Genomic DNA, 11,359 nt, shown 5'->3' with positions numbered 1-11,359 from the left:
CCCTCGGCGGGAGCGCCGCCGCACTCCCAAGCGGCGCACTGTAGCAGTGTGCCCCCGGGCCGGCCCAAATTGAGACATTTTCTTCTTTTTTTTTTTTTTTTGTCTTTTTTCTGTGTCCGGCAACGGATCGCAACCCTCAGTGTCGCCCCCGTACCGGACCGGGACCGGCAACGGGATCGCAAACCTCGGTGCTGCTCCCGCGCCTCGCTCAGCCAGTGAGCAGGAACCGGTCTGTATGTGGGATCCAAACCCTCGGCGGGAGCACCGCCGCACTTCCCAAGCGGCGCACTATAGCAGTGCGCCACCGGGCTGGCCCGAGACATTTTCATACTTGTATATTATTTATGCTTCACAATAATTATGCCAATTTTTTAATGAAGAGGAAACTGAGTTTCAAAGAATTGATGTACTTGTCCAAGGTCATACAACCAATACAAATGTAGGTCTTCTAAAACCAATACCAGTGCTTTTTCCACATAATTGAGAACAGACTATACATACATCTTTTTGTTTTAGTGGAATTTAAAAATTACTATATTATCATTACCAGGAATTACATTATTTATTATTTATTTATTTATAAAGTACTTTACCTAAGTGGCTTAATCTAATAGTAATTATTCTTTGGGTTAGTATTTTCATAATTTACAGGTAAAGTAAGAGATTCAGAGAAAGCCAAGCTTGCATGCTGTTTCAGTTACAGTACACTGGATTTTAAAAGGAAGGTCTTCAAGGAAAAGGATTGTGTTGGGTTGAAAATAGTAATTTCATTTTGGGAAATGAATGATATTACTGTCTTGACACAATTCTTAACAAACTTTTTAAAAAAAAACTATTAAAATTAGAATAACTATGTCCACATTGATTTTTTAAAACTGAGTAAATAGGAAGTAATGAAGTAACTGTCAAAAATAAAGTCCTGACAGGCAGGCAGCTGGGGATCAGGGGACAGTCCTGGAATAGGGGCTGTGGCAATATATGGGGATCAGGCTGCAGTGGCTGCAGGGCTGATGAAAAACTATTAAAGTTCCTGTGGAAGCAAAGTAGAATTTCATAACAGTGAATGGATAGGAGAAAACCTATGGTGGCTGTGAAGGCCTTGATGTCATGTACATCAAGTTGATATCTTCTGATGGTCATGAGTTTATTGTAAAAAGAGTACATACACTAACATCAGGAACGATAAAAGCCATGTTGAGTAGTCCACATCAGTTCGCTGGGAATGAAACCAATGAGGTCAATTTTAGAGAGATCCCTTCATCTGTGCTATCAAAAATATGTACGCATTTTTACCTACAAGGTTTGCTAGACTAACAGTTCCACCGAGATTCCTGAATTCCTAATTGCATCTGAAATTGCATGGGAACTACTGATGGCTGCAAACTTCCTGGAATGTTACATTAAATAAATTATAATGAACTGTTATTTTTTTCAGTGTTTAATACCTGTAGTTCAGTTAGTAATTTTTTAATATATAGCATATTGCCTGTATGCAATTGAACTATAAAGATTGTTGAAAAGCAGATTATCTTCTGCTCTTTTGCATAGCAATCAGAGTGGAAACTTGTTTGCTACATCAACAAATTAAGGACATTTTCACAAAGTGAGAAATAAACAAATATGCCAATTAAAAAAAAAAGTCCTTAGTGAAAATATTGATTACTGAAAACCAGTTACATAGTCCTTTTAATATCACATAAAATAAATTTTGGGCTTTGACTGAGAGCCTAGTGACAGATTTAGCTAACACTGAGTAAATTACGATTAAATAAAATTATTTTCTTATTATCAGGGAATTCATTCTAGACATTACTGGAACAGAAGTGGATGATTAAAATAGTCAATTAAACTGTAATAAAAACACAGTCTCCCCCCAATTTTGACTCTTTATTGTTGTATGTAATCCAAAGTCGCACCTAAATACACATTTAAAACTTAATTCTTTTAAGAAGAAACCCCATCACTAAAAAAAAATAAAAAGAAAGAAAAAGTATACAAATACCTATATTTGGGCCCTAAAATAAGCCTTCTTTATAAAGATGCAATCCATGCTTAAAGTCATCTTAATTATCTGCAGCCACCTCATCTCCAAGGGACTGTATTGATATTGGACTATACTGGGTGATACTGCTTGAATGATGGATGTATATGATCAAACATTAAGCTCACACCTCTGAAAGAGTTCACATTTTGCTCTGCATCAAAAAAAAAGGGTAGCTATATTTTCCTCCAAGAACCCTATTTTTTTTTTTTTTTTTTTTTAAAGATGACCGGTAAGGGGATCTTAACCCTTGATTTGGTGTTGTCAGCACCACGCTCAGCCAGTGAGTGAACCGGCCATCCCTATATGGGATCCGAACCCGGGGCCTTGGTGTTATCAGCACCACACTCTCCCGAGTGAGCCACTGGGCCGGCCCAAGAACCATATTTTTTTAATCTCGAAGAAGGAGACATGTGAAGGTTAATTCTAGGTGTCAACTTGGTTAGAGGAAGGAATGCTGAGAAATCTGGTAAAGCTATCTTTTCAGGTGTGTCCGTGAGGGTGTTTCCAGAGAGATTAGTATGTGAGTCTGAGTGGACTGGGTGGCAAAGACCCACCCTAGAGTGGGTGGGAAACATCCAATCTGCTGGGGGTCCAGAGAGAACAAAAGATAGAGGAAAAAGGTGAATCTCTCTATCCGCTGGAGCAGGGATACACTTCTATCCTGTCTGTCGACATCAGAGCTCGAGACTCTTCAGCTTTTGGGTTCCAGGACTTACACGAAGGACACCATCAGCTTCCCTGGTTTTGAGGCCTTCGGACTTTGGACTGAGTCACACTACCAGCATCCAGTTTACAGATGGCCTATCCTCAGACTTTTCTTCACAATTGTGTGAGCTAATTCCCCTGATAAGTCTCCCTCATATATTTATAACATATATAACATATCCTACTGATTCTGTCTCTCTGGAGAACACTGACTAATACAATTGCTTTAGTCAGTCAAACTAAAGCATTAACTACAAAAGAACTGCTGCTTACACTTTCACACGGGCATAATGATAAGCACTGGAATGACAAGTACCAAGAATCTAGAGAAAAATCCAATAATAATAAAAAAGAAAGACTAAGAAACAGGATATTGAATTTCTTATGCTGAACCTTCAAAACAAAGTCAAAGGGACCTTCAACGTCCCTTCCAAACATTAATTCATGTTTGAACAAATACTATATTTATTGTTCAGGCTTTACAGATGGGTAAACAGAGGAATGCCAAGATAGTAAATGCCAACTCTGCCAGGCACTATATTAGTGATAGGTATTCAAAGAAGAATAAGAATATATCATTACATATTAAACACCTCATAGCAAAGCAGGGGAGACAGATGAGATACATGAAAAAACGGCCCACCAAACTACTCTGTTTTCTCTGAATGGCATGCTCTTTACAAGTCTGCATTTGCAGACATTGTTCCTTTCCTCCTTTTACCGCTACCCAAGGCTGCTTGGTTATTGCATTATTCAAGATCCCTGCTATAAAGAGAGCCAGGGTGATAGTGGTTCTTAGTAATAGTTTATTTATTAAGCATTTACTATGTGCTAAGCATTATGCCAAACTATATAAATGAATTATATCTCATTTCATCATCACAGCAGTTCTGTGAAGCAGTAGCTTTCTTAACCAGCCTCCACTTTTAAAGGACTTGCTGGATTAATAGTTTCCATTCCCTCTGTAAAGCTTACTGCTATGGTAGCAGGGATGCTCCTGCTTAACAGGTTTCTTCTCTTTATAATGCCCATTCACTGCTGTTTCTGCCAGTTAAATTGTATGCTTATCAAGAACCCATGTGTTTGTTTAAAAACTGTTGATGCCCATTGAACATCCTACTGTAACTGCATAATTTAATTAATTATGTAAACCAATTATATATGAGGACAAAAGTAAAAAGTCGTTATTTCTATGAAAGTAAACTTGAATGGGCTGAAGAACTTATGGGTGTGGGTTATGCAGGAAAGTTAAGAAACTGGAGGATCAGTGAACCAGGACAATCCATCATCTCATCTAATTCTAAAATCCAAGTTCCTACGCAATAGTCAAAAGCACTCAATAAAATTTTACAGGGTGAATGAATGAAGAGAAAACTCTCCATCAGAGGTGATACAAAATTGATGTTAAAGGATGAAGGGAAAGTTAACAAAAAGAAAAGAGATGGAAAAGGGCATGCCTGAAGAAGGTAGGAAAAGCTTTAGAGTCAAGAGTACACTGAGTTTGAATCTAGGTTCTGTGCTGTGTGATTTGGGCAAGTCACTAATCTCTTTGAGTCTCAGCTTCCTCATCTGTAAAATGGGCAGTGATAATAATTACCTGGGATGTTATAAGAATTAAATGAAATAATGAATATAAAGCATTAATTTGGTGCTTGAAGGCATATATAAGTTAACTTTGAGTTTCAGAAGGAAAAGGAAAAAGCTTTGCTAACATGGAGCCTTTTCAAATGGCTCCTTGTTCCGAAAAAGGCTGAAAATTTCCCTCTACACCATACAGTAAAAGAGAGGCAAGAATGGTTCTCTAGGAAAAAAAGTAATTTTTAAGGGATAGACGGGGAACAAATTGCAGGCAAAACCAATTGAGAGGCTATGGGCAGAGGATATGAAAAGAACCAGCAAAGAATTATGGTAAGAAAGCCAAAGGAGGTGAGAACTTGAATGGTCAATAGTATCATTTAAGATGGGGATCGAAAAGTATTCACCGGTGATCTTAACAAGAGCAGCAATTTGAGAGGTGAAGGAAGCAAAAGTCAAATTTCATGGTAGAGGAATGAATGGGAATTCAAAAAGAAGGCAGTGAACACAGACTGTTCTTTCAAGAAATCAAAATAAAATTGTAGTTTGAGGTGAAAACAATGTTATAAAGTGGTATTTTTGAATTATATTTTAATTTTTTTACTGTGATAAAGAGCTGACCACGTTTATGAGAGAAATAAACCAGTAGAGACAGGTAAAATATATATTTAACCTAATTACAAAGTAGCACAATATCATAATAATTATCTTGATCTCTAAGCATTTTTAACTTAAAAGATGTAATATTTATTTTTTTTATTTTATTTTTTTAAATTTTTATAAAAGATGTAATATTTAAAGAGTGTAAACTCCAAGAAATATGCGCTGGCCAGTTAGAGCATGTTGCGGATAACACCAAGGTTTGGGGTTCGAGACCTATGCTGACCAGTAAAAGCAAAACAAAACAAAATAAAAAACTCCAAGAAACAAATATTTTCACTAAAGGTATAGATGTCAATGAGACCATCAGAATGTTTTGCAGGTTCAAAATTTTCGAAAATGTGTTCACACACTTAAACCTAAAAGATCCATATTAATTTGGTCAGCTATTTTCCAGAAATAGCTAGAGTGATAGACAAATGTAGCTGTGTGTGTGTGTTTTAAACGATAATTTAACCTCTCATTCTTGAGATATGAAGAGACCCATGCAGGCTCATTTAATGCTTCTCTCTCTCTTTTTTTTTTTTTTGTGCCTCAGAGCAGGTGTACAATCACAGGTAAGTGTGTTAAGATAATGGCTTCCAGTATTCAATCCCTGTATTGGCCAACCACCAAAAATAAATAAATAAAATAAAATAATAAAACAAAATAAAATAAAATAATGGCTAACCCTCTGCCTTGACAATTTCAAACAATTTTGTCATTAACATTATTATTGCCATGCTGCTAAAAAATTCTGAACTCCTTGAGTCTAGGCCAGTTCTCAAACTCCCACAGGACATCACTACCTAAATGCCACATGGACTTTAGAGTTCAACATGCCCGCAAATAAACTACAGTATGCAACAAACAAAGAAAACTCTGGGGGGCACAGGGAAAATCCAGTTAATAAACTTCACACAGTGGGCTCTGGCACTGTAAAAATTGAGCCCCTGTATATTGTTACCTTATCACAGTTAAGGAACTTGGAACTCTTCTTAAATATGCCTTTCCTATCTTCTGCATGGCCTGCATTTTTGTGTTCCAGAGGATATCAATTATAAACATTTTATGTGCAGTGAGAGTGTGTATCTGTGTGTGTAATGTATATATGCTATAGATCATTCCTTTAATAGAAAGCTCAAATTTAGTTTCCTCAAAATTAAGAGTCACTTGGTATTCTGTAGAACTTACATACCAACTTACATACCAATCACCACTAACTCAGTTGAGTATTAAAAGCAATTTCACTGATTACATGTTCTAGCTCTTAAGAGACATAGCTGAACAAAAGAAAACAGAAAAAGATTGGCCTGTCAGGTATATTTTAATTTACCTGAAAATGGCTATAACCTTAATATTAAAGGGTTTTTTTTGTGTGGGGTGGGGGTGTTTAATGAAGAACTAGGCTGTAGTGATCTTAAAGGTTTCTGAAATATGTACTGTGTAGATTTATTTATTATGGACATAAAATTATGATCCTAATTTTGGAAGAACTCAGTTTATAATTACAAAAAGGAATAATAATCCTCATGAAAAACTGTAAAATATTCTTTCCTATTACACAGTTGAGGAAATAGGTTAAAAGAGGCTAAATATCTTTTCCCAAAGTCTGAAAATGGACAAAAAATATGGTTCTTTATTCATTTCTTGTACATAAAACTAGTGAGTGCCTAATACATGCCAGAATTCAAGGACACAATCATGCATAGGACAGAGAGTTCCTATAAATTATTTTACTTCACAACAATCCTATAGGATAGATAAACAGATGTTATCCTCATGTTACAAATGAGGAAATTGAGGCTTAACATTGTATGAGGTGAGACAGAACTAAAATCAGGATTTCTTAATCGTAGTTCATTGCTCGTTCCCTCTAGGTGACAATTTTAGGTGTCAACTTGATTGGATTAAGGAATACCGAGAGAACGGGTAAATCTTTCATTGTTTTGTCTACCAGCCTTACAAAGTTGTCTTCAAAAATTCTGAGGCCTGGGTTGTGGTCTTTTTTGCCTGGTTCTTTTGGACCTTGATGCGTCCAGACACTGACACAGGAAGTGCATCTGGATTGTCACGTGTGTGCCATGAAGGTATGAGTGAAGCATCGAAGGTGATGGTGGTGGCTATGGCTTCAACTCCCTCATGCAGTCCCCTGACAATGTTTTTAAAAGGATTAATTTAAAAAAGAATATTTGTATAGCACTTTGCAACTACTGAAAGTAGTTTTTTTTTTTTTTAATAAATTTAAAAAAGTGCAGAAACCTCATTTTAGATTGTGGCTAAAATTAAAAATTCATTGTTATTATCAGCTATTTAATCATTAGAGCTGATAATTTACCACATCTGTCTAGTTCTTATAGGGAAATGCCTCCTGGGTCTTAGTAGTTAACACACACATACTTATTGATTATTGAGAATTATTTATTTTGCTGGAGGCAAAATCAGGCATTTTTAACCACTAGATCTTCCTGTTTAAGGACTCCTACTTTACCTATAAAGTGTCACTCAAGGACAACCTAATAAGAGAACATGTACTATACTGAAATAACAAAAAAGCACAATTTTCTTTTTTTTTTCTTTTTAAAAGATGACCGGTAAGGGGATCTTAACCCTTGACTTGGTGTTGTCAGCACCACGCTCAGCCAGCAAGCCAACCGGCCATCCCTATATGGGATCCGAACCCGGGGCCTTGGTGCCATCAGCACCGCACTCTCCCGAATGAGCCACGGGCCGGTCCCCCCTCCCAAAAAAAGCACAATTTTCTGGCACCTATATTTATTTTATGAAGAGTAAGGATGCAAAGAGAGAGAATCTTCCAACCACCAATCCTTGTCTGTAGAAAACTTGAACTTCATTATAAACATTTCTTTCTACAACCAGCTACTGCATGATCTTAAAACTTGATCTGGAGGGTCTTTAAGACAGAGGCCACTGTGGCCACATTCATCCCTGCCTTGCAGTCTGTCCAGCTTGCCAGGAGTGAGGGGACAGCAGGTAGGAACTGTATCCTCTCAACTGTTCTTCAAGAGTTCTTGACTGTCAGTTCTTTCCCCTCCCCCCAAAGGAAACTCTTTCCTCTTCTGATAAAATTGTACTGTTGCCTTTTCCCATTTCCCCTGACCCCATCAGAAAAAAAATAAATACTGCACTGAATGTGAGATGATTTAACACCTTCCTGTTTTTCAGTGAGAACAGAATTATGGAATGAATAAATGCTCTGCAAGGTGGGAAAAGGGTAAAGGCCACAATTCCACAGATGTCCACATCCCACTTCCCTTCTAGTGGAAGAATTCTGCCTCAGACCTTTTCACTCTGGAATATGGAATTTCTGATAAACATTAACCTTGGTAATGGGAGAGAAAGTCCAGCTGAAAAGAAAGTATCACACACTCTCTTTTCCGTAAGACTTTATAGTCCTAAGTCATGTAGCTAAGATGATTTTGTTACCTAAGCAATCAGCAGTGATGGGTATTTGATACTTTATTAGCTTTGGGGTTTTTATAGTATAGGAAAACAACTTTTCCAAAAGTTAGTTTCAGAAAGTCAAGAATTGAGTGGAAATTTATTGTTTTTGTTTTCGTTTTGTTTGCTTATACCATGAGGAATAACATCTGAAGGAAAAAAGTAAAATTATTTACCTAGCTTTAAAAGGTATACATAATTTCATTATGGTGGTGATAATCAGATTTGCTTTTCAAACCACAGTTAAGAAGTACGCCTTTCATAGCCAACAGATGCAGAACATGCCAGGTAAATATAAAGCAAAAAGGATCTCTGAATACATTCTTCAGAAAAAAGAGTACTTCGGTGAAATGAAAATTCTTATTGCTGTCAAGTAGTTAGGAAAAGAGCCTTTAAAAGTGTGCACTTAACCACCTCAGAGGGTCTATTTTGGATTGTAGTGGAGCTCAAGAGGATGAGAGGACAGCTCACTACACCCCCTGGTGGCCACACCCAAACATTTATAGGCTGCAGATAGTTCTCTGGACAGGAAGAATAACTCATATGGTGGGAGGAACAGAGTCAGGCTACAGAAATGCTAATAAGCAAAAGATGAACAGCTTCAATGTGACCAGTTAGAGCCAGTCTTTAATACATGCAAAGCTCTACTTTTGTTAAAAAAAAATTCTATATCTATCTGTCTCTATATTTCCTGTTATAAGCACAATAAATATTTAGCTTCTCCATGAAATGTTATCATCACTCTGTTTCTTAAAACAGAAAAGCAAGATGATGGAGCATTTTACTACCAAGTGGCTCAGAAAAAAAAAAGTTCCTTATACTGTTATTTGTAACTTTTCTGTCAGTATGAAATTATTTCAAATTGAAAAAAAATTAAAAAGATGAGAATTAAATTATTGGCTCATATTTATAATGAACTTTCCTTTTTTCCCTACCCTGTCTCTCTATTTTTATTTAAGTACAATACTCATATTGTGTAGGTTAGTATATTCCTTAACTAGAACATATACTAAGATGTAAGTACATCTTTCCTTTTTTCACAGCCAAAAAAATAAAAAAGATGGGCAATGTAGTACACTTATTGTCATGATATTTGAATCCATAGAAAAGTTATTTCAGCAAATAGGTTGAAATTAAATGAAGATTAAGTCATATACCAAAGGTAAAAAAATAAACAGAACTATTACAAAATAAAACTTGATGAGATGCCAGAGACAGTGATTTGGAAGAGAGATATGGTCACAAATGGAATAAATTAGTAACACAGTGCCATTGTGATTCTATCTCTTGTACAAGGGCATGCCCTGATTCTGTTTTATTTTAACTGTCTTCAAGCTGTCTCTTCTTGAATGTTGTTTCACATGTCCAAAGGCAAACTCTTCCTGTTTTCTCATATATGTAGGGCTAATAAAAAGCTTGAATAGTATAAAAGGGCTGGAGGAGGTATTGTAGAACCTTTCTAGCACTTATGAGAGGTAAATTAACACCAATTGCTAAACATAGAAACTGGATAAATTTCAATATTCATTTAGAAATTAATTTTATGATGCTGTCCTAAGTATTAAAATACAGGTTATACTTAAATCATTCAAAGTTTGGCATGTTCACACATGTGCACAAAGTATTTGATAGATATTTACACACTGGGAGACACAATTATGGTCTGACTTTGGAGTTTTGGCAGATCTGGGTTCAAATTCTGGCAAGTTTCCCTACTAGCTTTTTTTGGGTGCGTGTGATCCGAACCCTCGGGCGGGAGCGCCGCCGCGCTTCCCAAGCGGCGCACTATCCAGTGCGCCACCGGGCCGGCCCTAAACTATATAATTTCTAGTAAAGATATCAAAATTCTTCTATTCTCATTCATTCATTCATTCATTCAGTATTTACTGAGTGCCAACAACATTCTAATTACATCGATACCATGATAAAAGACACAGTTGCTATCCTCCTGCTTCTGTCACATGGGAACTAGCCATTTGCCTGAATTACCACAATGGCTTCCTGGATAGTTTTCCTGCCTCCCCTCATACTGTATAGTACTGCCAGACTCTTTCTGGCAGTCATGTCATTCCTCTTCACATAGATCTATCAAACTGAAACTCCCCTGCTTCTAAGATATAAACAGTTATCTTCTTATTTTCCCTAAAACACATCAACACCTACTTCCAGACTTTGGAGGATATCCTTCCACACTTCCACTCTCCTATATTAGGAATGCTATTCTCTCTTTGTCTCCTATCTAAATCCCATTAGGAGAACAGAACAAGATGGCTGACTAGAGATGCCTAATGCTCATCACCCCAACAAAAAGAGACCAAAACAACAAATACACTACCATATTTTGACCAGAATGACTGAAGAAATATACTGCAGAGCACCAGCGGGGTGATGAAATTGTTGTGGAGCATGGAAGACCAGGATAGCACCATAGAGAGCAGAGCAAGTCCTTCTGCCCCTGCCTTGCTATCTCCCTGCAGGGACCAGCTAGGAGTCAGGCAGAGAGAAGGTAAGCTGGAAAATCCACAGCTATTTCCCCTTGCTGCCACAAACTCCAGCAAACCCTACCACAAGAGAGTACGCAAGTCCTCTCAGGCCCCAAACTCAGTTTGGAGAGTAGCTGGGAGTTTGTGCAGCTACACAGCCTCTTACCCAGGGGGAGAAAATCCACCTCCTGACCTAAGCAGCTATGGCACAGCACCATCTTGAAACCAAACACATTGCTAGAGTGTGCCCTGCCCTGGGGGCTGGTGAAAACTGACTCCATCCTGAGGACTCACCGACATTCTACCTTGTTCACATGATCCCGGCTGCCTGGAGCCTAGGCTGGACAGAAAGAACTGAGATCCCAGCATCAGAAACCACTCAGTACCTCATCCCTCCCCAGGAGAACATGCAGACCTGCTCAGTGGGGAGGCCACCAATAAGGGGTGGTCC

General features: G+C 37.6%; 1 pseudogene; it reads left to right on the top strand.

Moving 5' to 3' along the window:
- Window positions 1-1,065: 1,065 nt before the first annotated feature.
- LOC103585417 lies at window positions 1,066-1,408 on the top strand (annotated as a pseudogene).
- Window positions 1,409-11,359: the final 9,951 nt, after the last annotated feature.

Source organism: Galeopterus variegatus, unplaced genomic scaffold (assembly GCF_000696425.1).
Source record: "Galeopterus variegatus unplaced genomic scaffold, G_variegatus-3.0.2 Scaffold236, whole genome shotgun sequence".
NCBI lineage: Eukaryota > Metazoa > Chordata > Mammalia > Dermoptera > Cynocephalidae > Galeopterus > Galeopterus variegatus.
Note: the sequence above shows the minus strand (reverse complement) of the source record. Positions and strands in the feature narration are given on the sequence as shown.